Here is a 27,414-nt window from a genome sequence, read left to right on the forward strand (position 1 = left end):
TGATGATGGAGGAGGTTGTTGTTATGGGAGGAGTGGGGTGAGGGGGTGGGGGGTATATGGGGACCTCATATTTTTTTAATGTAACATTTAAAAAATAGAGAGAGAAAAAAAGAATACTCCTAAAAGAGTAAATGAAAAATACATTACAAAGCATAAAAAAATAAACAAGTAGAGGCGTAGTAAATGGATAGTAGTAAGTAACAGCGATCATGATCTGTGTCCAGTCCCACCCTCACTACCAGAAAAAGGTGTGGTGGACACATGAGCCATTCTCTTCTTTGATCGGCGCCTGTGAACACACTTAACTTTTTCTTTTTTTACATGTAAATATTAAAATTGCGGGCCCCGCTGAGCAGGGCCGTCTGAATGATGTCTGTGCTCCAGACGTCACCATGGAGACGTGGCGAGGTCATGGTCGCAGACGTGGTCACTGTAACGAAGGACGCGATCGGGGAAGGCCGGCCAGGAACGCAGAGGACACGATCTGAGCGGCCGCCCCGGGGGGGGGAGAGGACGGTCCCGCCACCCCCGCTTCCGCGGGCCGCAGGGGTGACAGGCCCCCGCGCCCGGCGCGCGGCCACGCGGGAAGCGCGAGGTGGGCGCGTGGCGACGCCCTGGAGCGGGCCTGGGCGCGCTGCGCGGTGGCCCCGGCCCGGGCTGGGAGGCGTGGGGCAGCGGCGGCGCCCACGCGGCGGGAGGCGCGGCCCGGGGCGGCGGGAGCGCGGGAGCCCAGGCCCGGCCACGGCGGCGGCGGCGGCCGGAAGCGCCTCCCGCGAGCAGCGCGCCCTGCAGGAGGGGCGACGGGAACGCGCCGGGCGAGTTCTCCTCCGCCCACCAGCCGGAATCAGCGCGAACCGTCTTGTGTGAACGCGGAGCGTCTACAGGAAACAGAAAAGCCAGTCCCGGAGGCTCAAACAACTGGGTTTAGGGTTTTCTCGCGTAACAGGAAGTCTCCATGTAAGTAGCAACTATGGCGGCAGGCCTTCCTTGTTGTGACGCCGTAGTTACAAGATTGGTGCCACAGTTCCAGATATCACATCTGTATTCCAAGCAGGGAGAAGGGATGTCTGCCACATCTTTTTTTTTTTTGATAAAGAGAAAGAAGGGAAGCGGACGTGGCTCAACTGTCAGAACGTCCGCCTAGCATATGGAGGGTCCAGGGTTCATCCCCGGGCCTCCTGCCCCGTGTGGCGCTGGCCCGCGCGCAGTGCTGCCGTGCGCAGGGAGTGCCGTGCCACGCAGGGGCGCCCCGTGTGCAGGGAGAGCGGGCCCATGTGAAACAAAAGCACAGCCCACCTAGGAGCGCGCCGCGCACACGGAGAGCTGACACCATAAAGAGACAGTTTCCTGGTGCCCCCTGATAATGCAGGCGGTCGCAGGGCAGACAATGGGGGGACGGGGAGAGAAATAAATAAAAAACAAATCTTTAAAAAAAATAAAGGAAGAAAGAAAAAGATCTTACCAGATCTCGTTGGCCAGAGCCGGGTCAAATGGCCCCGTATGCCTGCAAAGGAGCTTGAAGAGTAGGGGATAGGATTCCTGTGACTGCTTTCAACCAGGGTTCCTCAAATCAACACTATTGACATTTTGGGGCCTGATTTTAAAAAAAAGCAAAACTTTTTTTAGCGGGACCTGGGACCTGGTACGTGTGAAGCACGTGCTCAACCCCCGAGCTACACCGGCGGCACCCGATAATTCTGTGATGGGGCGTCTGTCCTGTGCATTGTAGGATGTTTAGCAGCATTCCTGCCCTCTGCCCACTAGGTGTCAGGAGCGGTATCCCGCCCCCTCCCCCCGACAGTCGACAAGCAAAATCGCCACATGTCCCTCTGGGAACAAAGTCATCCCCCTTCGAAAACCACTGGTTTAAACCGAGCATACTTCTTCATTTCAGCCTGGATACGTTGGCACCCTGAAACAAACAAACAGACCAGAATTCTGTTAGTGAAGTAGGAAGAGAGTCACGGGTCTTAAGCAGTCCTCTACTGTTGGACATTTAGGTTGCTTCCAAATTTTGCTACTATAATCAGTGCAACAGAGACTATTCTTTGCTCATGTGTGATATATATCGGAAAGAGAAACTTCTAGAAGTGAATTTGCTGGGTCAAAGGACATATGCACTTTAAATTTCGACAGGTTTCCCAACTTCCCTTCCAAAGAGATTATACAAATTTACACCCGTGGCAGGAGCAGTCAACACCTGTTTCCCCACACCGCAGCCAACAGAGGGTTTTCAAACTTTGATCTTTGCTAATCTGATAGGAGAATAGTTGTATCTCATAATAGCTTTAATTAAAAATTTATTTTAACTTTCCTCTAACACAATAAGACCCCAGTGATTATTCCACTTGATGAAATCTCTTTCAACGTGAAAAACGTTTCTGGAAGCCCTTCGAATCTCAGTTTGGGACTTTGCTCTCCAGGAGGGCGTCAGATGTTTGTCCTGATTGCCTCATCTGTCACATGTTGAATATGGTGCTAATTATTAGCCATGGTGGATGCGGAGCAAAAGGCAAAATTGGATGTTGAATGCTAAAGGCTTTAACAAACTTTAAGAATGGCTGGACGTCTCTTTTAAAAGAAATCATGATGTTTCTCAAAGTGTACCATCGCTAGTTATCAGGTCATTTAACTGGACCTGCCCCAAGTGGCCAACTGGCGGTTCTGCTCTTGGAATCCAAGGTTTGTGCCGCAGAGACAAAGGACTGCTGACTTAACTGAAGGGCAGAAACATATAAAAAGAAGGGCGTGCCTGGCAGTAGGACCAGGAAACGTGTTTAGGAAGTAGGAGGGGAAAGCCCAGAACAGTCATCTCGCATTTGGGGAGACTCTGGAATGTTGCCCCAAGATGAACCCCCAGGAATCAGCTCAGGGCGAGGATGCTTTCAGAGATGTGCTCAGGATAGGATGGTGAGGTGAGGGCTGCAGAAGAGTCCTGGTGAGAGTCCCCGACTTCGCTCTGTCGCCTGTGTCCAGGGGCGCGTGTGGGCGCCCAGAGTTCTTTCTCCAAGGCCGCCGTAAAAACGTCGCCAGCCGCTAGGGGGCGTGGCGAGGAGGGTCACGGCTAACCCATTCCCTGCTCGGACAGGAGGAGCCAAACCAGTCTTCCTGCTGGCAAGCTTCCTGCCCTTCTTTGCCCCTTCTTTTTTTCCCCTTTCCTTCTTTTCATCCACCCCTCGTGCCCTCCCTTCAGTTCTTCCTTTCCTCCTCCTCCTCCTTTTTTTTTTTTCAGATAAGAGTGGGATAATGCACATAACAAAAAATGTACCCTTTGAACCATTTTACAGCGTACAGTTCACTGGTATTAGGTACATTCCCAGTGTTGTGAATCACCATTATCTAGTTCCAGAACATTTTCCTCCCTCCAAAGGAAACCCACCCCCTACCCATTAGCCGTCACTCCTCGTACTCCCCGCCCCTCATTCCCCAGCCCCCAGCCCCCGGCAACCACAAGTCTCTTTTCTGTCGCTGTGGATTGGCCTATTCCCGACTTTTCATATAATACCTGTCTTTTGTGCCTGGCTTCTTCCTTCCCTCCCTCCCAAATATTTATTTTTACTTTCCTTTGGGAGTCACATAAAGGAACAGAAATGAGATAATGACAAATTCCTTCTATATGATTTTTGTGTCTTATACCAGCTGTTTTTGCTTGAAATGGATATCTCCAATGGGTAGATACAGTCAAATATGGTATCTTCTATTTTGCATAAGTAAAAGAGCTGGCATTTCAAACTTTGGTATTACTGGATAATGTCTCTCAGTTTCTCAGGGTTGAGACCAGCTCATATCACAAGACCGCGGTAGTTTCACACTGGACCACAGAGAATGATCTAAATATTGCAAGTAGATGATCCAAAAAGAAGCTTCTGACTACTAGATATTACCCCTGAAGTTTTATTAAAAATCAAAATAGAGTATGAAATTTCCTCCCTGTCCAAAGTTATCATGTGTAAGTTTCAAGGCAGTTTACTTCCTTTTCTTGCTTGCTTACAGTTTCAAAAACAGTGTGTGAGCTTTCAGTATTTCCATAAAAATACAAACAGGACTATATGGAAAGTCTTGGAAAGTGCAGTATCTGCCTTTTAGTAATTCATTTAAACTTCTCCCAAAAGTTTTATTTTCTCATAGATGCTAATTATTTTCAAAATCCATGAATATTTTACCTCCTTTTACCATCCCAGAAACAATTTTCAGTAAATCCAAAAATGGCCCAGAGCAGAAGCAGAACTGAGAGAGGCAAGCTGGCCTGGGTTAATTCACAAGCTGTATAACCGGCTCCCCGAAGTCGTAAGCTGGATGTAATTTTGCTTTTAAAGTTACATTCTGAGTCAAATTGGGCTAAAAGAATTGGTTTCTTCCTGAAATTATTGCTAGCTACTTGATTCCTTATGGTGACCTGACATCTATATTCTAGTAGGTATTTTTCCTGACTGGATGCATCTCAAAGAAGAATTTACTATTGTCTTTGTGGAAAAGGAGGATAAACATGTCAGGATGAAGGAAATTATTATGTAACTCTATTCTTTCTGATTTTATTTTTTAAAGATTTATTTTATTTATTTCTCTCCCCTTCCCCTCCACTGTCTGCTCTCTGTGTGTTCACTGTGTGTTCTTCTGTGTCTGCTTGCATTGTCAGGAGGCATCAGGAAACTGCGTCTCCTTTTTGTTGTTGTTGTTGTTGTTGTTGCGTCAGCTCTCCATGTGTGTGGCGCCATTCCTGGGCAAGCTATGCTTTCTTCGCACAGGGCAGCTCTCCTTACGGGGCGCACTCCTTGCGCGTGGGGCCCCCCTACACGGGGGACACCCCTGCGTGGCAGGGCACTCCTTGCGCGCATCAGCACTGCGCATGGGCCGGCTCCACACGGGTCAAGGAGGCCCGGGGTTTGAACCCTGGACCTCCCATGTGGTAGGCAGATGCTCTATCAGTTGAGCCATGTCCGCTTCCCTTTCTGATTTTTTTCTGTGAATTATTTAAATATGTTACAGATTTCTTAAATAATGCAAACAACAGGATATTGACAAATCACTGTAAGATTTTCATTGAGAAGTAAGCCTTTTCATGGGATATTTTTATACATTTTCTCTAAAGTTAATGACCATGAATGAGGTGCAGCTTTTACTTGTCAACTGTGCCCAACTTCTTTCACTCAGCACCATGTTTTCAAAGTTCATCCATGTTGCAGAGTGTATCAGTACTTCATTCCTTTAAAAAAAAAAAAGATTTATCTCCCCCTCTCCCTCTCCCTTCCCCTCCCCCTCTCCCTCTCCTGCTGCTGTGAACATTCATGTCCACGCTTTTGTCTGAATAACTGTTTTCAGTTCTTTTGGGCTTATATCTAGGAGTGGAATTACTGGGTCCCGTGGTAATTCTGTTTAAACTTGTCAAGGGACTGCCAAACCAGTGTGTTTCTCCTCCTCTTTTTTTTTTTTTAAGGTTTATTATTTATTTATTTCTCTCCCCTTTCCCTGCCCCCTGTTGTCTGCTCTCTGTGTCCATTCGCTGTGTGTTTTTCTGTGTCCACTTGCATTCTTGTCAGTGGCATGGGAAAACTGTGTCTCTTTTTGTTGCATCATCATGCTGTGTCAGCTCTCTGAGTGTGTGGCTCCACTCCTGGGCAGGCTGCGTTTTTTTTGTGCTGGGCGGCTTTCCTTACAGGGCACACTCCTAGCACGTGGGGCTCCCCCATGTGGGGGACACCCCTGCGTGGCACATCAGCCCTGCGCGTGGGCCAGCTCACTACACGGGTCAAGAGGCCCTGGGTTTGAACCCTGGACCTCCCATGTGCAGGTGGACGTGCTATCATCTGAGCCAAATTCACTTCCCATCTCCTCCCTTTTTTGATTCTGATGAGCATACCCTCACAACAGAAAAAGCTCTTAGTGTATATTTAGAATTTCTCTGCTCTGCAAAGCAGCCAGTGATTTCTATGAAATGTACACCTGATTTCTGTCCTTTCCTTGCTTAAACCCTTCCACTGGCTTCTTCCCAATGCACACAAATAAAATCCCACATCCTCTCCACAGCCTGCAAATTTCCCTAAGATCAGGCCCTCCAGCACTTCTTACCTCATCTCCCACCTCTCCCCTCCATCCTTTCAAATCTCTTTCCTTACAAAGACTTGCTGGCACCATCACGTCTTTTGTTTCTCCCACGTAGTCACTTTCTTCTACAACTCCCTTATTTTGTTTCCTTATCAGAGCCTGAGCAGATGTCACACCAGCGCCCAGAAGGTTTCGCTGCTCTTTCTCTGCCTACCTTTCTGTGCCCCTATGGTGCCACCCTCTGCCTCACTCTCCACATCCCAACCTGCTGAACGGCTCCTGCCGCAGGGCCTTTGCCCTTGCCGTCCCCCTCCCAGAATGCTCTGCTCTCAGATATTTACATGGCTGCTCCTTCTCAATCATAGAACTTTGGCTCATCCATGAGGCCTTCTGGGATAGGTGGAATAATAGCCCTCCAAGATGCCCACTTCCTCATCCATGAAACCTGTGACTATGTTACCCTGCATGGCAAAGAGTCTTTGCATGCAATTAGATGAAGGTTCTGGAGATGGGGAGATTATCCTGGACTATTGGGTGGGTCCAGTGTAATCCCAGGGGTCTTTATGAGAGGTCAGGGCCAGGAGGTCAGGGCCAGGGAGGGAGAAGTGAGGAGGGAAGCAGAGGCTGAGTGACACACTTGGAAGATGGAGGAAGGGGCCATGAGCCAAGGAACCCAGGTGGCCACCGGCAGCTGAGAGGCCGGGAAATAGACGGCCCTTTGCGCAGCTCCTGACCGAGCACAGCCACGACGACACTCAGATTCCAGCCCAGTAAAACTGATTTGGGACTTCTGACACCCAGGACTGTAAGAGAAGGCCCTGTGCTGTTTTCAGCCGCTTGGTCTGTGGTCATTTGTTACCACGGCAACCAAGAACCGGCTAGACTCTCCTCGACACCGCCCCCCGTAGCAGGCTCCTCTCCCTCGCATGTCTGTCTTCGCTGCTGCGTGTGTGTCCTGCAGGTGGAATTGCTGTTCCAGAGAGCACACACGTTTCCAAGGTTTCGGGTCCTTTTGCCAATGTGCCCTTCGCAAACGCGGTCCCAATTTCCAGCCTCGCCCACAGCAGGGAGGGGGCCGCTTCTCTCTGCTCTCGTCATTTTGGCCTCCTCCTCCTCCTCCCCAGCCTGCCAGCCCCTGCTCTTCCTTCCACAGCCCTGTCAACGCCACGCTCGCACGTTGGCCCGTGCTGTTTCCTGGAGCATCTTGCTGTGACTTTGCACAGCGGGACCCTCTTGTCATTCCAAATCCAGTGCAGCTGTCCAAGGGACCCTCCCGGCCTCGTCACCTCACGTGGCCTCTGGTTTACTCCTCTCCTCAGCATGTTCCACTACCTGGAGTCTATTTACTGCGCGTCTCCCTTGTTTTCCTTGAGCGTGGGGACTTCATCTGTCTTATTCACTGCTGTTTCCTTGGTGCCTCAAACAGGGCTTGACGATAGTAGGTGCTCGATAAATAGTTGTGGACTAAATAATTAATGAAGAGCAGTATTTCTATCTTGGGGAGATACTTCTATCACAATTCTGAGTCTTGTTATCCTCCCCAAACATCCTTCCTCTTTTCAAAAAATTTCTTTTAAGCTCTGCGGATGGACTAATAGGAAGGGTATTAGGTAGGGACACATAGATGAGTCTTCAGATTGTCAGTGCCACTTTATTTCTTAAAAACAAGCAGAGGGAAGAGGATTTGGCTGAACGGATAGAGCATCTGCCTACCATATAGGAGATCCAGGGTTCAAACCTAGGGCCTCCTCACCCATGTAGAGCTGGCCCATGCTCAGTGCTGATGCGCGCAAGGAGTGCCCTGCCACGCAGGGGTGTCTCCCACGTAGGGGAGCCCCATGCACAAGGAGTACGCCCCATAAGGAGATCTGCCCAGCACAAAAGAAAGCGCAGCCTGCCCAGGAATGGTGCCGCACACATGGAGCGCTGACGCAGCAAGATGATGCAACAAAAAGAGACACAGATTCCCTGTGCTGCTGACAAGAATGCAAATGGACATAGAAGAACACACAGCTAATGGACACAGAGCAGACCACAGGGGGAAGGGGAGAAATAAAATAAATAAATAAATAAAAACAAGCAGAGACACAAAAGGTCACATGTTGTGTGATTTCATGTATTCGACACAGCCAGAACAGATAAATCCATGGAAACGGAGGTTCATGGTTGCCAGCAGCTACGGGAAAAGGAAAACGGTGTGTGTGTGCGACTGTCTGATGGGCGTGGGGTCTTATTTTAGGGTGATAAATAATGTTTTGGAACTAGATAGAGGTGATGGTAGCACCATATTGTGAATGTACGAAATGCCCCTGAATTGTCTGCTTTAAATGGCTGATTTTCCTCTCAACCGACAAGAAACAAGCAGCAGCGAATGCGACATGCGGTTCAGCGCCGGGCAGGAGGCCATGGTGCTCGCGACGTTACTCGCTACCCTTTTATGAATGCTTGAAATATCCCCCAATCAGGAAAACAGTTCTGAGGTAGGGCCTCAGAATACACGGGCAAAGAATTGTGATCTAGAATTTTTAGATTTTATGCAAATCTTTAGATTAAAAAAAAACAGCACCAAGTCTTTTCTTCTTAGAATTAAAAACGTACCTAACACATACATGTACGTGGTTAAAAAGCAATCCAGCATCTGCTGCTGCGTAATAAACTGCCCCAAACGTTGCAGGGTAAGACAACAGCCGACTGCTGGCACCTGCCAGTCTGGCCAGCGATGGGGTCAGCGCGGGGCTCGGGCTCGGGCAGGGGCTGGGCCCTAAAGAAGGTGTCTCTGCCAAGTCTGGCGGTGAAGCTGGCTTCGCCTGGGACCCCTGCCCACGGCCCGTCCACGTGGTCTGGGCGTCCTCCCACAAGCAGCTTGGTTCCTGGCAGAGTCCGCCCTGCCTCTCGTGACCAGTGCAGCGCCCTTCCAGCGCCGCGCCCTGCACACTGGAAATGAGTCCTGCCGGAAGGTGCAGCCCTCCAGGACTCGAGGGCCACACGGGAGGCACGTGTCCCCCTTCTCTCTTTCTCCTTCACTGGGCCAGAACGTGGGGGGCACGACGCTGGTGAGATAGCTCCATGCCGGGGGGCGATGGAGCAGCCAGCAGTGAGGCCAGGCCACACTGGAGGGGAGGAGGGTTGGCTCCACCCTTTCACGGGAGAAGATTTCACAGATTGGTTTTTTGTTGTTGTTGTTTTCATTGCTAGGTTTTTAAAAAAAATTTTTTTATTTATTTTAATTTTTAATTTATTTCTCCCCCCCCCCCACCCTGGTTGTCTGCTCCCCACTCCTGGATGGGCTGCGCTTTTGTTGTGCAGGGTGGCTCTCCTTACTGGGTGCACTCCTTGAGTGTAGGGCTCCTCTATGCGGGGGACATCCTCTGCCTGGCATGGCACTCCTTGCGCGCATCAGCACTGCGCGTGGGCCAGCTCATCACATGGTCAGGAGGCCCTGGGTTTGAACCCTGGACCTCCCATGTGGTAGGTGGGTGCTCTGTCAGTTGAGCCACATCCGTTTTCCCTCATAGATAGGTTTTTTGTTGTTGTTGTTCTTTTTGGATTTATTTTTTATTATTTATTTCTCTCCCCACCCCCGCCCCACCCTCACCCCAGTTGTCTGTTCTCTATGTCCATTTGCTGTGTGGTCTTCTGAGTCTGCTTCTATTCTTGTCAGTGGCACTGGGAATTTATTTGTTTCTTTTTGTTGCGTCATCTTGCTGTGTGAGCTCTCCGTGTGTGCGGCGCCATTCCTGGGCAGGCTGCACTTTCTTTCGTGCTGGGCGGCTCTCCTTACGGGGTGCACTCCTTGTGCGTGGGGCTCCCCTATGTGGGGGACACCCCTGTGTGGCAGGGCACTCCTTGCGCGCATCAGCACCGCGCGTGGGCCAGCTCCACACGGGTCAAGGAGGCCCAGGGTTTGAACCATGGATCTCCCATGTGGTAGATGGATGCCCTAACCACTGGGCCAAGTCCGCTTCCCTGAAAGTTTATTTCTTAACAGAGAAAAGTTTGCCCTGAACAATGCCTGACTTGCTGTTTTGTGAGAATGTAAGAGTTGTAAGAGGGAAGCAGACGTGGCTCAGCTGATAGAGCATCCGCCTACCATATGGAGGATCCAGGGTTCAAACCCAGGGCCTCCTGACCCGTGTGGAGAGCTGGCCCACACACAAGGAGTGGGCCCCACAAGGAGAGCCACCCCACGTGAAAAAAGTGCAGCCCGCCCAGGAGTGGCGCCACACACAAGGAGAGCTGACACAGCAAGATGACGCAACAAAAAGAGACGCAGATTCCAATGCAAGCGGATGCAGAAGAACACACATGAATGGACACAGAGAGCAAACAACTGGGGGGGGGGGGGAGGGAAGAGAGATAAATCTTAAAACAAAAAAAGAGTTATAGGAGTTCTTGTTTACTTTCATCTAAATAAGAACTCTGCTTCCTCTTATCAGCTCCATGCTGGGCAAAACTCTAATTTCAGTTCTTTATTTCTTTAGAAATTCCAAAGGATATGAAAGTTTACAACAGAAAAAAAAAAAGGTAAAAATGTTGCCCATTATAGGTTCTTTTTCAGTCAGAAATTCACATCCATAGGGTGTCAGTCAGGGACGACGGTGAAGGCTAAGGTGGGACGGTGTGGGGGAGAGCCCTCGCCGGTCCCCTGCCCGCTGCCCGCTTTCGCCTTTTGGTTTTAAAACCTCCAAGGCTTCAGCAGGGCAGGTGGCCGTCCACTAGAGATGCCACCCCCGCCCCGGCCGCAGCGAGGCATGAACTTGTTCTGGCCGATGAGCTAGAGGTGGGGGTGGCAGGTACAAGCGGTAGGCCACCCCCCAAAAAAGGAAGCAGGCGGTCACCTCCACTCGCTCCCACTTCCCCATCACACGCGCGATGTGGTGGCCGCTCTGATCCGGGGGCAGGACAGCGAGGTTGCAGCACGCTCGGGCCTCGGGGGACCGCGGTGGCCAGACTTCCTCCTTGTCCCGGGCTGCTGTGAGGTGAGGGAGGAGGAAATCGCTGGCTAGTGAAAGTGACCTTATTTTCTGGGTCTCTTTGCTACAGTAGCTTAATTTATACCCCCACAGAGGGTGGCTTTCCCCTTTTTAGACAACTTTAATTTTCACCTTTTTATTTTTTTCCAAATATAGAGGGATTTATTCACTTCTGCCAGAACATAAACTATCAAAGCGGCCCCCGCTGCGCCCCCGCAGTCCTGGGCCCTGCACCGGGCCTGTCACCTGAGGAGGGTCCATCCCTCAGGAGAGGCGCTGAGGACAGGAACGCCCTCAGGCTCCAAACACGGCCCGACAGGGCCGAGTGCCCGCTCGCGATGTCGCCCAGTCGACGGCAGCACGGGGGAGCAGGCCCTGGGCCGCAGCCCCGGCGCTGGCTGCCGGGCGCCTTCCCGTCCGCGTCTGGGGCGCGATGAGCAGGCCCTGGGCACGGCCCCCGGCAGGTGGCTTCGCGGGCGCGGCTCTGCGCCAGGCTCGCCTTCGTCGCACACGGGGTCCCCGCAGGCCTGCGCCCCGCCAACGAGGAGGCCCTGGGCTTCTCCAAGATCGCCCGAGAGTAGCGCGCGGCACCCACGCCGCGGCTCCGCTCCTTCCACGCGGACCTGGAGCTGCCGCGGGCCGGTCCGTGAAGGGCAGCCCCACTTGGGCATGGGCGCCGGGGGCAGAACGCAGCCGGGCCAGGGGCGCGTGCCACCCAACCTTTACCTTTTTAAGCGGTGGTTTTTACTGAGCTCTGGGTTCCATGAGAGCAGGAGCTGTGCCCGCTCGCTCGCCATTATGCCCCAGCACCTGCCACCTAGGAGTGGCTGAAGGACAATGGTTCTTGGACTTTAGTGCCCATAATAATACGTTATTCCATATTACATGGAATAACAATGCACATTCCTTGGGGTCCCAAGTCAAACCTACTGAATCAATCTTTGGACCTGGCTATAAATATACAACCTTATTTGTAATGGAAGAAAAAGACTGAGCATACAATTGCAACCAGAATGATAAAATGTTCAGCAGCAAACTTCCCCAGAAATGTAGAGGATATAAATGAAGAAAGCTTTAAAATGCTGCTGTCAGAGTAAAGGAAGTTTGAATTAGTGGCAAGAAAAGTATTGTTCTTAGGGAGTGCCTTAGTTTCCCTGCTACTATGACAAACACCACATAATGGGTTAGCTTGAAAAACAGAGCTTATTGGCTCACGACTTCCGAGCTAGAAGGCTGGCATCCTCTGGGTTCTTTGACTTCCCTGTTAAGTGGCAAAGTCCTCTCCTTTCTCTTCCAGGGTCCACTGGTCTTCGGCTTCTGAATCCTCCCTGTGATGTTCTCTTTTACAGTAACAGGAGGAAGACCCATCTTGATTCAGTCGACCGCGCCTGAACTACAAGTAACATCTTCAAAAGGCCCTATTTGCAATGGGCTCCATCCACAGGAATGGGATTAAAAACATGTTCTTTCTCTGGGGTAGGCAGTTCAACCTTCCACAGTGAGAAATATTGGTTTTGGAAAGATGTCAGCGCTTCCTAAATTTAACCAGAAATCAATGCAGTCCCAATGAAAATACCAATAGGAAATTTTTGAAATTTGACAAAATGGTGCCAAAATTCATCAGGGAAAATGAACACATAAGAATTGCCAGGGGAAGCAGATGTGGCTCAACTGATAGAGTGTCCATCTACCATATGGAGGGTCCAGGGTTCAATCTCCAGGACCTCCTGACCTGTGTGGTGAGCTGGCCCATGCACAGTGCTATCACACACAAAGAGTGCCATGCCACACAGGGTGCCCCTGCGTAAGGGTGCCCCACACACAAGGAATGTGCCCTGTAAGGAAAGCCGCCCTGCGTGAAAAAAGCACAGCCCACCCAGGAGTGGCGCCGCACACACAGAGAGCTGATGCAGCAAGATGACACAACAAAAAAGAGACGCAGTTTCCCAGTGATGCTGGATAATGCAAGCAGACGCAGAAGAACACACAGCCAATGGACACAGAGAGCAGACAATGGGGGGAAGGGGAGAGAAATACATAAAATAAATATAAAAAAAAAAAAGAATTGCCAGGAGGGGAGCAGATGTGGTTCAAGCGGTTGAGCACCTGTTTCCCACATGGGAGGTCCCAGGTTTGGTCCTGATGCCTCCTAAAACAAACAACCAAACAAATGAAAAAAAACCAACTCGGGGAGCCAATGTAGCTCAGTGGTTGAGTGCCGGCTTCCCACGTATGAGGCCCCAGTACCTCAAAAAAAAAAAAAAAAGAATTGTCAGGAAAGTTCTGGAAATGAACAAAATATTATAATGAATTGTTAAAGCTCGAGTATTAGATACAATCTGATTTACTAGGAATGGGACTGGGCAGTTTGAGCAAGGTCATACGAGAAAATAATTTAGAAAGAGACCCAAGTATATAGAGAAGCTGGTGCATGATGGATGATCTTTCCCATTGGTGAGGAAAAGAAGGACTGTCAGTACCTGGGTTCAGATAACTGCATCCTCATTTTACTCCTTAGCTGAAAATAGACAAATTCCAAATGGAGCAAAGATTTACAAATAAAAGCATCTACAAAATACTGGGAAAGAAAGCAAATTAAAATAATTTTTGGTCTAGGAGCCTTTTCTGAATATGAAACAAAACCAAGAAGTAAAAGAAAAAGTAAATGAAAGTCTATTTTTTTCAAAATATCAAAAGCGAAGTCAAATGGGAAAATACATTTGCAACTCTTATGTCAGGCAAAGAATTGATGTTCTTCATATATAAAGAGCACTAACAAACCAGCAGAACAAATATGCACATGGGAAGTTCACAGAAGAACTACAAATGGCCAATAAATTTATGAAAAATTATTCAGCCTTGGGGATGTAGAATGGTGTAAAACGGTGTAGGCACTGTTGAAAACAGTTTGGCTGTTCCTCAAAAAGTTCAACATATGATGACCCACAGGAAGGTATGTAGCCAGAAGAATTGAAATCAGGGACTTGGACAGATACTTGTACATAAAGGTTCCTATCAGCATTAGTCACCCTAGCCAAAAAGTGAAAGAAACTCAAAATGTTGGCGTGTATATGCAATGCAATAATACTCAGCCTAAAAAAGGAATGAAGTTTTGCTGCATGTTACATCATGAATGAACCTTGAGGCATCACGTTGAGTGAAATGGATCAGATTGATATGATTTCACTAAGATGAAATAGCTAGAATATGCAAATTAATAGAGCCGGAAAGTAGAGCACAGGCTGCAGGGTGGGGGTGGGGCTGGGGAGGGGCTGGGGAGGGGCTGGGGAGTTGCACGTTGGTGGAGGGTTTCTGTTTGGAGCGATAGCAAAGTTCTGGTAGTGGTGGTAGTGAGGGTAGCACAACCTCTGAATGTGATTAACCCAGGAATGGTGTGCTTGGGAGGGGTTGAGAAGGGAAGGTTCCTGTTGTATATATGTTTCCACAATAAAGAGAGAAAAACATTCAGCTTCACTTTTTTTCTTCTTTTTTTTGCAAATAGAGAGCTTTATTTAACAGTATAACAATTCACAAATTGGGGGAAGCGGATGTGGCTCAACTGAGAGTCCTCCTACCATATGGGAAGTCCAGGGTTTGAACCCAGAGCCTCCTGGCCCGTGTGATGAGCTGGACCATGAGCAGTGCGCCCAAGGAGAGCCGTGCCACGCAGGAGTGTCCCCCGCGTAAGAGAGCCCCACGTGCAAGGAGTGCGCCCTGCAAGGAGAACCTTCCCGTGCGAAAAGCGCAGCCTGCCCAGGAGCAGCACCGCACACACACTGAGAGCTGACGCAGCACGATGACGCAACAAAAAAAGAGACAAAGATTCCCAGTGCCACTGACAAGAATGCAAGTGGACACAGAAGAACACACAGCGAATGGACACGGAGAGCAGACAACAACCGGGGGTGCGGGGAGAGGAGAGAAATAAAAAGCTTTCAAAAAAAAAATTCACAAATTGGGAAACAGCACGTAAAACCAGGCGTTCCAAAGTGTTTGCAGGGTATTGGGAATTTAGAGCACAAAAATCAAGGCAAGGGGAATGGCAGTTTACCAGCAAGTTCTGTTCAGGCAAGTTCGGTCCTAGCAGCACGGTTTATTGGAATATTGAGGCAGAATGAAACTTGTTCAGTAGTGGTTGGAGCTTAAGCCTCTTTTTCTTGTTCTGTTTCCTGTAAGTCTTGCTCTCCAAATTGTCCATTCCTGAAGTTGGATTGCATCAGCATAGGTTACTTTCTTGTGAACTTCATTTCCTAGGAGCCATCAGGAACCCAAGGCTTGACTGTCAACTTAGAGTTCCTTTAACCCCATCTATGGTCCACTGATTTTCAATAAAGTCGCCAAGTCCATTTGATGTGGAAAGAGTCATCCTTTCAGAAATGGTCCTCGGACAACTATGTAGCTACAAGCAAACGCATGAAGTTGGACTCTTACCACATACCATATTCAAAAATGAATTCAAAATGGATAAAAGACCTAAATGTAAGAGCTAAAAATATAAAACTCTTAGGAGAAAACATAGGGGTAAATTGTTATGACCTGGAATCTTGAAAAGGATTCTTAGGATACCAAAAGCAATTAAAAAGCTATTGTGCTTCAAAGGACACCAGAAGGAAAGTGCGAAGACAAATCATAGAATGATGAAATATTTTCCTATTCGTTTCATAGATGAGAATATTTAGAAATCATATATCTGTTAAAAGACTTGTGTCTAGATCATATAAGAAACACTATTCAACAACAAAAAGACAAAGAGTAAAATAGTGAAAAATCAACAAAGATCTGAATAGACATTTCTCCAAGACAGATATACAAGTGGCCAATAATTATGTGAAAGATGTTTGATGTCATTAGTCCTCCACCAAAAGGAAGTAAAAGCCTCAATGGATACAAGCTCACACCCACCAGGATGCCTAGACTCAGATGGAGGTGTTGAGAATTCAGAACATTCATGAACTTGAACAAGGTCTACCTAGCTCCATGTCCAGTGGGTCAGGCTCAGGGCCCCCTGAACAGCGTCTGCATAGACCCTGCCCTTCCCTGTGCATCTGTCAGCTTTGTTTCAATATGGTGTTAGAGTTCTTGGTGAGCACAGTAGGACAAGAAGGAGAAATTAAAGATGAGAGGATGGGGGAGAAGGAAGAAAACTTGTCATTGATTTTCAAATTATATGAACATATACATAAAAAGGAAATCTATGATAGGATTAGAAAGGAGACTTCAATAAGATTAGTAGATTTAAGTTCAATAGTTATGAGAATTGGGGAAGTGGACTTTGGCCCAGTGGTTAGGGCGTCCGCCTACCACATGGGAGGTCCGCCGTTCAAACTCCAGGCTTCCTGACCCGTGTGGAGCTGGCCATGCGCAGTGCTGATGCGCGCAAGGAGTGCCGTGCCACACAGGGGTGTCCCCCGCGTAGGGGAGCCCCATGCACAAGGAGTGCGCCCCATAAGGAGAGCCGCCCAGCGCGAAAGAAAGTGCAGCCTGCCCGGGAATGGCACCGCACACACGGAGAGCTGACACAGCAAGATGACGCAACAAAAAGAAAAACAGATTTGGGTGCTGCTGACAACAACAGAAGTGGACAAAAGAACACGCAGCAAATGAACACAGAGACCAGACAACTGGGGGAGAGGGGGGAGGGGGTAAAGGGGAGAAATAAATTTTTAAAAAATCTTTAAAGAATAACTTTCATGTATCTATGGATCTCTATGAGGTCTTTATTTGCATCCATTGATCAGTGTTTTCTATGTGTGTGCCTGTATCACACTTCCTTAATTATTTTTATATACTTGATAAGTTCTGATCTGGTAAAACAATCTCCCCTCATTCTTCTACAGAAGTGCTTGTTATGCTTGATTTTTGACTCATTCCTGTAGAACTGAAAAATGCTTTGTCTACTTCTATGAACCTTTGTTGGGATTTTGAGGGCAATTACTTTAAATGTATAGATCAATCTGAGGAGAATTTACATGTTTATGATATTATTTCTGCCAAGTAACATGGATTATCTCTTTAGTTAGATCTTTCTTAATGTCTTCTAATCAATTTTTATGCCATTTCCCAGTAGAAATCCTCCCATCTTTTGTTAGATTTTTTTTCTTTTTTTTTTTTCATGTGGGACAGCTCAATGTGGGGTGAACTCCTTGCACGTGGGACTCCCTTATGCAGGGGGCACCCCTACATGGGGGACACCCCCGCGTGGCATGGCACTCCTTGCACGTGGCAGCACTGTGTGTGGGCCAGCTCACCACACAGGCCAGGAGGCCCTGGGTTTGTTACGGTAGGCAGATGCTCTATCAGTTGAGTCACATCTGCTTCCCAAGATTTTCTTTTTCTTGGTAATATATAGTGTTTACAGCTATGATAATTAGTGCCTTGCTTAGTGTTTTTTTTTGTGCGTGGCACAGCACTCCTTGCGCGCATCAGCGCTGCACATAGGCCAGCTCCACACGGGTCAAGGAAGCCCGGGGTTTGAACCGCGGACCTCCCATGTGGTAGGTGGATGCCCTATCCATTGGGCCAAGTCTGTTTCCTGATACACGATAATTAGTGCCTTGCTTAGTGTTTTTTTGTTTGTTGTTTGCTGGAGAAAAAACATTCAATTGTCTTTTTTTTTTTTAAGATTTATTTTTTATTTATTTCTCTCCCCTTCCCCTGCTCCCCACCCCCAGCTGTCTGCTCTCTGTCCATTTGCTGTGTGTTCTTCTGTGACCGCTTCTGTCCTTACCAGCGGCACCGGGAATCTGTGTTTCTTTTTGTTGCATCATCTTGCTGTGTCAGCTCTCCGTGTGTGCGGTGCCATTCCTGGGCAGGCTGCACTTTCTTTCGTGCTGGGCAGCTCTCCTTACGGGTGCACTCCTTGCGTGTGGGGCTCCCCTACATGGGGGACACCCCTGTGTGGCAGGGCACTCCTTGCGCGCATCAGCACTGCGCATGGGCCAGCTCATCACACCGGTCAAGGAGGCCTGGGGTTGGAACCGCGGACCTCCCATGTAGTAGGTGGACGCCCTATCCACTGAGCCAAGTCCATTTCCTGATACATGAAATTTAGATGTATTATAGAGTTGATTTTGTACAGCAGTGCAGAAAGTTAAAATAAACCAAAAAATGAAGGTGGAAAAAGATGGTGGGAAAATATTTGAACTTTACCTCACAATACAGTAAAATTAACTAGCATGATTTTAGAACATAATTTTCTGGGAAAAAGTTTAAAATCTTTACTTGAAAATATAGGTAACTATGTTTTAAGCCATGAGATAGTAAAGTTGTCTTCACAAAACATAACATTTCCATAAAGTAAAAAGTGATATATTTGACTGCATTAAAATTCAGAAATATGTTATAATCAAAGGAAATTCACCTTAAAAAGGTAACAGACATTTGGCAAAAGAATAATCCCTTTAACAAATGGTCCTGGAAAAACTGAATCTATTCACACAGAAGAATGAAAGTAAACCTCAACGTCATTTCCTCTACAATAATGACTCAAAATGGATCAAAGACCTAAATAGAAGAGCTAAAATTATAAAACTCCTAGATGAAAACATAGGGGAAACATCTTCAGAGCCTTCCATGAGGGAATGGATTCCTAGAATTTACACCAAAAGCACAAACAACAGAAAAACTCAGGCTTCAGGCAATTGCATTCCAGGAGTAGGGAAGATAGAGATGTCACATCTATAAATGAGGGAACTGGAAGTTTTGAGAGGAAACTGCCCCAAATGCTTGTTGTGGAAAGTAGAGGATCCACTAAAGCCACATGAAAAGGGCACTTTAAAAGTAGAACAGAAGAGGAGTTTGAAAAGCTTATTTTATTTAAGCCTCAACATCCTGTCAACACTTGCCACTGTCCTCTTTGAACCAGCGCATGTAGATTTTATGAATAATTGAGCCCCAGTTGTCCCCAGTGAATGTGGCTCACCACTAGTTAGTTCTGGGAGCTGTTTGTTTTGATAATTTCCTCATTGTCCATTTGGAAAATCCATTGGCCTCAGCTCTACTACCCACTGCTGCCACTCATCTCTGCCGGGTCTCCTGTGCCTTTTGGTCACTTAATGTGATGAAAATCCTACATGTGAGGATGAGTCAACATCATGTCATCCCGATTTAGCACTCGCAACCTCTTCTGCAAACTGGGCAAGTTCCAGATTCGTGGCACTCCTCCACCCGTGTTCGTCCAAGTCCCCGAAGCTTAGGCAGGAACAGGGCACCGCCCAAGCGTCAGATACCTGAGCGCTGCTAAGCGGCCAGCACCATCGCGACACTGGGGGCGGAGGTGGCGTCACTGAAGAGGAGGACGCGGAGCTGGGAGCCACTGCACAGGGCAGGCAGGGGGGCTCTGAGCTGAGATTCCCTCGCCCTGCCGTTTCTCACTTTCGGGTGCTGTAGGGTTTCTGGCATCGGACTCAGCAGATCCTCTAGAGGCCAGGGATGGTAACAGAGGAACGATTGTTACGTAGACCCAGCCCTTTCAGGCAGGTGGCATGGGCACTTGGAGACAAGTATATGACATGCTTCTCAGGAAACCTATATTCCTCGACCACCAGGGTCTCCAGCGGCGTCCGCAGATGCCTGGGCACCTTACGGGGTTGACCTGAGACACTGCTAAGTTCAGGCGGAGCTTCCGGGGGCGGCCCCGACGACGCAGCAGGGAGAGCAGTCGGCAGGGAACTTGCAGGGGGGCCCCACGTCATGGAGACGTTCAGGTTGCGCATCTGCCCTCCCTCGAGCACCGGACGCTGGAGGTGAAAACAGCCACGACCCCTCACCACCCTCTGCCCGGTGTGAAAGGAGAAGCCAGGCAGGTGGAGAAAAGCCGAAGCACCGAGGCAAAGGCCGGCGTGTGTCCGCACAGGCCGCCGCCGCGCCGAGGCACCGCTCTGGCCCTGGGCATGTGCTGACCTGCCGCTGGGTCTTTCAGCTTTGAGTCACGACGGAGTGGGCAGACCAGGTCAGAGAGCACGCCCCCGGCCGGAGCGCACTAGGTCACGGGCACAATCCAGCAGCTTCGGCCTTGATCTGCTGGGCCAGGCCGTGTCCGCAGGGACAAATTCCAGGCCACCCAGCCCAGCTTCCAGCCTAGTTTCTGGCTGCTCCCTTCGTGATCCCTGATGGAGGCAGGGGCAGGGCCAGCCTGCACCAGCGCCTTCCCGATGGTGGCCTGTCCCCAGCGAGCAGCCGAGAAGAGTGCTGGGAAGAGGCCCGCAGGGAGCTCTTCCGGGGCTCGCGCCGCGGCCTCCTCGCTCCGCAGGCTCCACACCGCAAGACCCAGAGCCCCAGAGGCTCCCGGCTGCTCATCTCTGTGGACCTGGGCCCCAACTGCTCTGCTGCTGTCCCCAAGCGCCCAGATGCTGGATGCGGATGGGAGGTGCTTCCCCGTGGGCCGGGAACTGGACAAACGCCAAGACTCCAGCAGCCCCTGATCCGGGCGAACTCCCTCGGTGGAGCTCCCAGGGCTTCTCCCGTGAGGGCCTCGCCGCACCTTTCCATTTGACCCCCTTTTTTTTTTAACCCCCCCCCATTTGTCTACTCTCTGTGTCCTTTCCCTTGTGTTCCTCTGTGTCTGCTTGGATTCTTGTCAGCAGCACCGGGAGTCTGTGTCTCTTTGTTGTGTCATCTTGCTGCGTCAGCTCTCCGTGTGCAGTGCCACTCCTGGGCAGGCTGCACTTTCTTTTGCGCTGGGCGGCTCTCCTTGTGGGGGTGCACTCCTTGCGCGTGGGTCTCCCCTACGCGGGGACACCCCTGCGTGGCACAGCACTCCCTGCGCGCATCAGCACTGCGCGTGGGCCAGCTCCACATGGGTCAGGGAGGCCCGGGGTTTGAACCGCAGATCTCCCATGTGGCAGACGGACGCTCTATCAGTTGAGCCAAATCCGTTTCTCTCTACCTTGCTCTTAATGTGAAGCAAAGTAAGTAATTTTTCATCTCTCCAGCTTTCAGAAAGTGAGAGTTTGATAATATCAAGTTGTCAAGGAGGTGGGAAAAGGGACTTGCCTGCATTATGGTGGGAATGCAAGCGGGGCTGTTCTTTGGGAGAGCAGCTTGGAAGGAGCACATACCTGGGCTCCGGCAGGTCCCCAGCCTAGAGGCGTAACCTGGTAGAAATGTCCCGGCAGCGGTGGCTGCCAGCGCAGCCTCCGGCGCCCCTTCCTCCTCCCTGGCAGAGTCCTCTCTCCTCCGGGATGAGGGTGCATCGTGGTTTCCTGGGGCTACTGGAACAAGTCACCACAAACTTGGCTTGAAACCTCAGCAGTGTAATCTCTCAGTTCTGGAACTGGAAGTCCAGAACAAGGTGTGGCAGGAGCACGCCCTCTCTGAAGGCTCTAGGAGGCCCCTGGTGGCCTCCTCCTGGCCTCTTCCAGCTTCTGGACCCCAGGCATGCCTTGGCTTCTAGCAGCACCTCTCCTGTGTCTCTGTGTCCTCTCCTCTTCCTATAAGACCCCGAGTTTTTGGATTTAGGGCCAGTGGCCTTATCTTGAGAGCTTCACTTAATTATATCACCAAAGACTCCCCCCCCACCATGAGACCACATCCACAGGTTCGGGGTTAGGACTTGGGTATGTCTTTTGGGAGCTGCTGTTCGCCCACGACAGGTGCTGCAGTAGTTTCTCCTGCAGCCTGAGCCCGGGGCAGGTCCTGCTTGGTTCCAGCACTTTCCACTCCCAGGGGTGGGCATGTAACCAAGCGGTCCGATGAGGGAGAACCTCAGGTTTCCAGCGTGGCATGCTGGGAAAGGCACACTTCCTCCACTCTTCTATGCATCCCAGGAAGTTGATGTGAAGCCAGGAACCATTATGGCCACTTTGCCACCATGAGGAAAGCAGATTAAAGGGGAAGCCCATCACAGAGAAGGACACAGCAGCAACGGAGACAGAACCACGAGGTCAGGGTGATCAGGGAGCCCGTTCTACATCAACGTCCTGACCTTGTCATGACTCAGTACCCTGGCTTGGATTTTCTGCTAATGGCAACGGAGAACATCCTAACCAGATCAAGGGATGATAGCTCAGGAATGCGAAGGTTATCTGCAAGGGCAAACACGGCAGCGTTGCCGCAGTTGCTAACCAGCGGAGACGACCTAATCGAGGGGGCCCTGGCGAAGTACGTCAAGGCGCACACGCTCGTCCTCCGAAGGACGAGCAGGCGTGGGTCAGCGGAAGAGGGGAGCGGCGAATGGTCGGAGAAGTTCTCCATGCAGAGGGAATGGCATGTGCACAACTCTGGGCTGGCAGGGAGAGGAGTGGCAATGGCCGGGGTAGGGAGCCAAGGAAGCAAAATCCCCGATCAAAAGTGACTTTGCCAATAGAGGCCTTAATTACCCCGCCTACAAGGAGTGGAAGTAGGCCACTCCAGGGAGGGTCCCTTTAGCAGCTGCTCGCCACCAGGACCCCGCCCTGGTTTCCTGTCTGCCCGCAGGAACGCAGAATTGAGCGACAACTAACCCTGGGTCACCGGGCACGGCTCACTGCTGCCTATCTCTATAGGAATGCATTGATAGGGGAGGTCCAGAACAGGCAAACCCACGGGACGGAAAGCAGATGAGTGGGTGCCAGGGGCTCAGGGCAGGGGAGGGCGTGACTGCTGGTGGGCAGGGCCTTTCTTTTTGGTTTGGAATTAGATGGTAATGATGGGTGCACAACTTTGCGAATATACTAAACACCACTGAATGGTGTGCTGTGAAGGGGTGAATTTTATGGTGGTCGCTTACTTTATTTTTTAATAATCCATCACTCCAAACAAAGACTAAGGCCTTGACAGTGACCCCATGTGGTGCCCACTCAGCTCCCCAGCCCGTTTTCCACACCTGGGCCCATAAGCCTCTGAAATCTGGGTTTATTATTCTCTTGGTTTTTTGTTTTTTTTTTAATTTTTATTTTTATGGTACTGGGGCACAGGAATGAGCCTGGGACCTTGTATATGGGAAGCTGGCACTCAACTATGGAGTGACATTGGCTCCCCTGAGTTTTGTTTTTTTTTTTTAATTTATTGAAATATATCACCCACACACAAGCATACCTAAACAATAAGTGTATAGTAATAGTTGTGAACTTACAAAACATACATAACATCATACAGGACTCTCATAACTCACCCTACCACCAACACCTTGCATTGTTGTTAAACCTTTTTAACTAATGATTAAAGAGCATTGTCAAAATATTACTACTAACCAAAGTATTTTCCCCCAACCAATCCTATTATTATTATCTTTATGTCATTTATATATGAACATACATAAACAAGTATATAGTAAAAGTCGTGAACTTACAAAGCAGACATGCCTAACATCATACAGGGGTCCCATACATCAACCCTCCACCAACACCTTGCATTGTCCTGAGATGTTTGTTACAAATTACGAAAGAATATTATCAAAATCTTACTACTAATTATAGTCCTGATCTTACATTTGGTGTGCTTTTCCCCTGACACACATTATTATTATTTTTTAAATATATTTTTTATGATGGAAGTTGTAAACTTATAAAATAATCATGCACATGTGCAGAATTCCCAAGCAACACCCCTCTATCAACACACCACTCTGTGGTAGAACATTTGTTACAGATGATAATATCATCTGAATGTTATCATGTCCATAGAATACATTTGACACATTTTCCGTACTGCCCCATTATCAACACAGTACATCTTTGGCATAGATGCAAGAATATTATATTATTACTGCTAACCACAGTCCACAGGTCATTCCAGTTGTATTTTTCCCATACGTTCCCAACACCCTGCAGTAGTGATGTACATTTGCTCTAGCTCACAAAGGACACTCTTGCATCTGTACCATCAGCCACAACTCTCATCCACCTCTTGGTTTACTGTGCTATTCAGTCCCTAGATTATTCTCTAGCATTCTGTCAATTGGCATTTACATCCCTAGACTACCATTTTCAGTCACATCCCTATTAATAAACTAGCTATTACTATTTTTACTATCCATTCTATACATTTCCACTCTTTTACAGTAAAGTTAATTAAAACTTCTACATACTTCAAACATCAGTAGTCCATTTCAGTCCTTCTCTTATCTCCCTTAAGAATCCACCACCTACCACCAGGTCTTGAAGATTATTTTCCTACAGTTTCTTCTGGAAGTTTTTATGGTTCTTGCTTTTATTTTTAGGTTTTTGATCCATTTTGAGTTAATTTTTGGATAAGGTGTGAGATAGAGGTCCTCTTTCCTTCTGTTGGCTGTAGGTATCCAGTTCTTTCTGCACCATTTTGCTGAATGGCCTGTTCTGCCCGAGCTGTGTGGCTTTGACAGGCTAGTAAAAAATCACTTGACCATACATGTGAGGGTCTGTTTCTGAGGCATCAGTTTGGTTCCATTGATCTATGTGTCTGTCTTTATGCCAGTACCATGCTGTTTTTACCATATAGCTTGGTAGTGTGATTTAAAGTTCAGAGATGAGGGTTTGCTTTTCCTTTTATGATGTTTCTGGCTATTCAGGACTCCTTACCCTTCCAAATAAATTTGCTAATTGTATTTTCAATTTTTTTTTTTATGCTGGTGGAATTTTTATCAGGGTTGCATTGGATCTGTATATCAATTTTAGTAGAATTGACTTTTTAATGATATTTAGTGTTCCAATCCATGAGCACAGAATGTTCTTCAGTTGTTTAGGGCTTTTTTGTTTTAACATTGGGTTGCAGTTTTCTGAATACAAGTGCTTCAGATCGTTGGTTAAGTTTATTCCTGACTGCTTGAGTTTTATCTGTCATATTTTATTTTCACCACTCTTGACACTTTTAGTTACCTGAGTTGGTTTTTAAAAATTTATTTGCTTGTTATTTGTTTTTGTTTTCAGGAGGCACCAGGAACTGAATCCAGGACCTCTCATGTGGGAAGGAGGTGCTCAACCACTTGAGCCACATCCGTTCCCCTGCCTTGCTTTAAAAAAAAATCCATATATATTTGATGACACCTCTCTATAGTTATAATAGTGCATATATTTTTCTTGAGTTGTTCTTTGTATTATATTGTAATGGTAAAATATTATAAGGTAGTAAAATATCCTAAGTGTGCTAGGCCTGGGAGGGGTCTGGCTTTCCCAGAGGTGCAGCCACCAGCCAGCTAGACAAAACTGGGGTTCTGTGAGCCAGGAAGGAGGGCTGGAAGATCGGCTCTTGAGTACACCTCTGCGGTCAGGGCAAGTCTGGAAGGGAACCTTTTTTTCAAAAAAATTTATTGAAGTGTATCATTCATAAATGAATAAACATACACAATAAGTGTATAATAAAGTTGTGAGCTTGCAAAACAAACATGCAATAATATCCTACAGGTGTCCCATACATCAGCCCTCCACGAACACCTTGCATTGTTGTGAGACATTTTTTACAAATTATGAAAGAATATCGTCAAAATCTTACTACTAACTCTAGTCCATATCTTACATTTGGTGTACCTTTTCCCCAATCCATCCTATTATTATTATTTTTATTATTTTAAAGATTTATTTATTTATTTATTTCTCTCCCCGTCCCCCTCTCCCCCCACCCTGGTTGTCTGTTCTCTGTGTCTATTCGCTGCATGTTCTTCTTTGTCTGCTTCTGTTGTCAGCAGAATGGGAATCTGTGTTTCTTTTTGTTGCGTCATCTGTTGTGTCGGCTCTCCGTGTGTGCGGCGCCACTCCTGGGCAGGCTGCATTTTCTTTCATGCTGGGCAGCTCTCCTTCCGGGGCGCACTCCTTGCACGTGGGGCTCCGCTACACGGGGACACCCCTGCGTGGCACGGCACTCCTTGCGCGCATCAGCACTGCACATGGGCCAGCTCCACACGGGTCAAGGAGGCCTGGGGTTTGAACCGCGGATCTCCCATGTGGTAGACAGACGCCCTAACCACTGGGCGAAGTCCGCTTCCCTATTATTATTAATACAATAAAATTTATTTTTAAAGAGGTTGTAGATTACAGAAAAGTTACATAGAAATTAAAAGGGATTCCCATTTACACCCTCCCTCTCCCACGTCATTCCCTAGTTTTAAAAAATGTAGCAGTACAATTTATTATGATGTATCTGTAAAATCTGCTCATTAAAGAAAATGCATGTTTGAGAAATGACTCACTTGTGGTTAGGACTAACCTACCTACAGTGATAATCTAAACAATAAAACCATCACTGTGACATGTACCAGTCTGTCACACATCTAACAAATACTGGAGGAGGCAACTGCCATTGTTATACTTCAAAGCCAAAAACTTAAGCACAAATCAGAATTAAGAGAAACTCCAGAATGTTCGCATTTGCATGCATTTTAGGCTGACGTGTCAACTTTCCTAAGCTCTGAAAAAATCACGGTGTCCTCCCCTGAAGCTGTGAGCAGTGAGGTAGGTGAGGCGAGTCCGCTGGCATTCTGGTGAGTTTCTCACAGTCTCCCAGGATCCATTTTAAAAACATTAAATACCAAATTCTTTTCAAACTTCATAGGAGTGGAGCAGGTGGTGGGGGACAGGGGAGGGAGGGGACTAGGGGACTTACTTTTCATTGAACACACCTTTCCGTTTCTCTTGAATTTTGCAGCGCTCAGGCTCTGGAAGCTGGTGGCCCAGGTGCAAATCTGGACTCAGTCCCTCCCCGGCTGTGGGACCTCCCGCACGTCACTTCCCTGCTCCGTGCCTCAGTTTCCTCATCTGAAAAGTTCGAGGATTCAGTGAGTGAAGAGGTAAATCATTTAGAATGGTGTCTGGCATAGAGGGCTCAGGTAGTACAATATTAGCTGATACTATTATCATAATCTACTCAAAATTATTTGATAAGTTAAACGAAAACAATACCTGGAAGCAGTTCTTTCTCTGTCTTCCTTTTTCCTGGGCCCTGGGGCAAGTTGGGAGGTGCTGGGTGCAGGTGCACACAGGGAGCCTAGGCGCAGGTGGCTCCCAAAGGCTTTTGGACTTTATCCTGCCTGCAGGGAGAGAGGGCTGGAGCTTTCAAGCTGGGGAGTGGCCATTCCAGAGGTGAGTTTTGGAAAGCCCCACCTGCCAGGTGGAGGGTGGATGAGGGGAAGAGAGGACTGAGGCCAGAAAATCAGTTCGGGGGTTGGAGCTGTCCTCCAGGCAAGAGATGGTGGTGGCTTGGATGGATGGTTCTCAAAGTGGAGTCCCCTGCAACTGCATCAGCCTCCCCCGAGAACTCATTAGAAATGCATATTCTCGGGCCTCACCCCAGACTTCCTGTATCAGACCCCCTGGGTGTGTGGAGCTTAGCAATCTGCGTTTTCACTGGCCTTCCAGGGGATTCTGTAAACCCCCTCCAGTGCGACACCCACCTGTCTAAGCTAAGGCGCTGTGGGTGGCAGAAGCCAAGAGATTCCAGAAAATGTCAAGGCAAGAGAAACCGCGAGATCCAGTGGGGGCGGGAGGGTGAGTGGGAGCCGAAAGAAGGAAAA

At 48.5% G+C, this 27,414-nt stretch overlaps 1 long non-coding RNA gene across 1 annotated transcript; it reads left to right on the plus strand.

Annotated features, from left to right (window-relative positions):
* The first annotated feature begins 739 nt into the window (after positions 1-739).
* Positions 740-14,489, plus strand: LOC139436967 (uncharacterized). Its single transcript, XR_011646467.1, has 2 exons — positions 740-957; positions 12,313-14,489. It is a non-coding gene; the product is annotated as an uncharacterized lncRNA (long non-coding RNA).
* Positions 14,490-27,414: the final 12,925 nt, after the last annotated feature.

Source organism: Dasypus novemcinctus, chromosome 19 (genome assembly GCF_030445035.2).
Source record: "Dasypus novemcinctus isolate mDasNov1 chromosome 19, mDasNov1.1.hap2, whole genome shotgun sequence".
Lineage (NCBI taxonomy): Eukaryota > Metazoa > Chordata > Mammalia > Cingulata > Dasypodidae > Dasypus > Dasypus novemcinctus.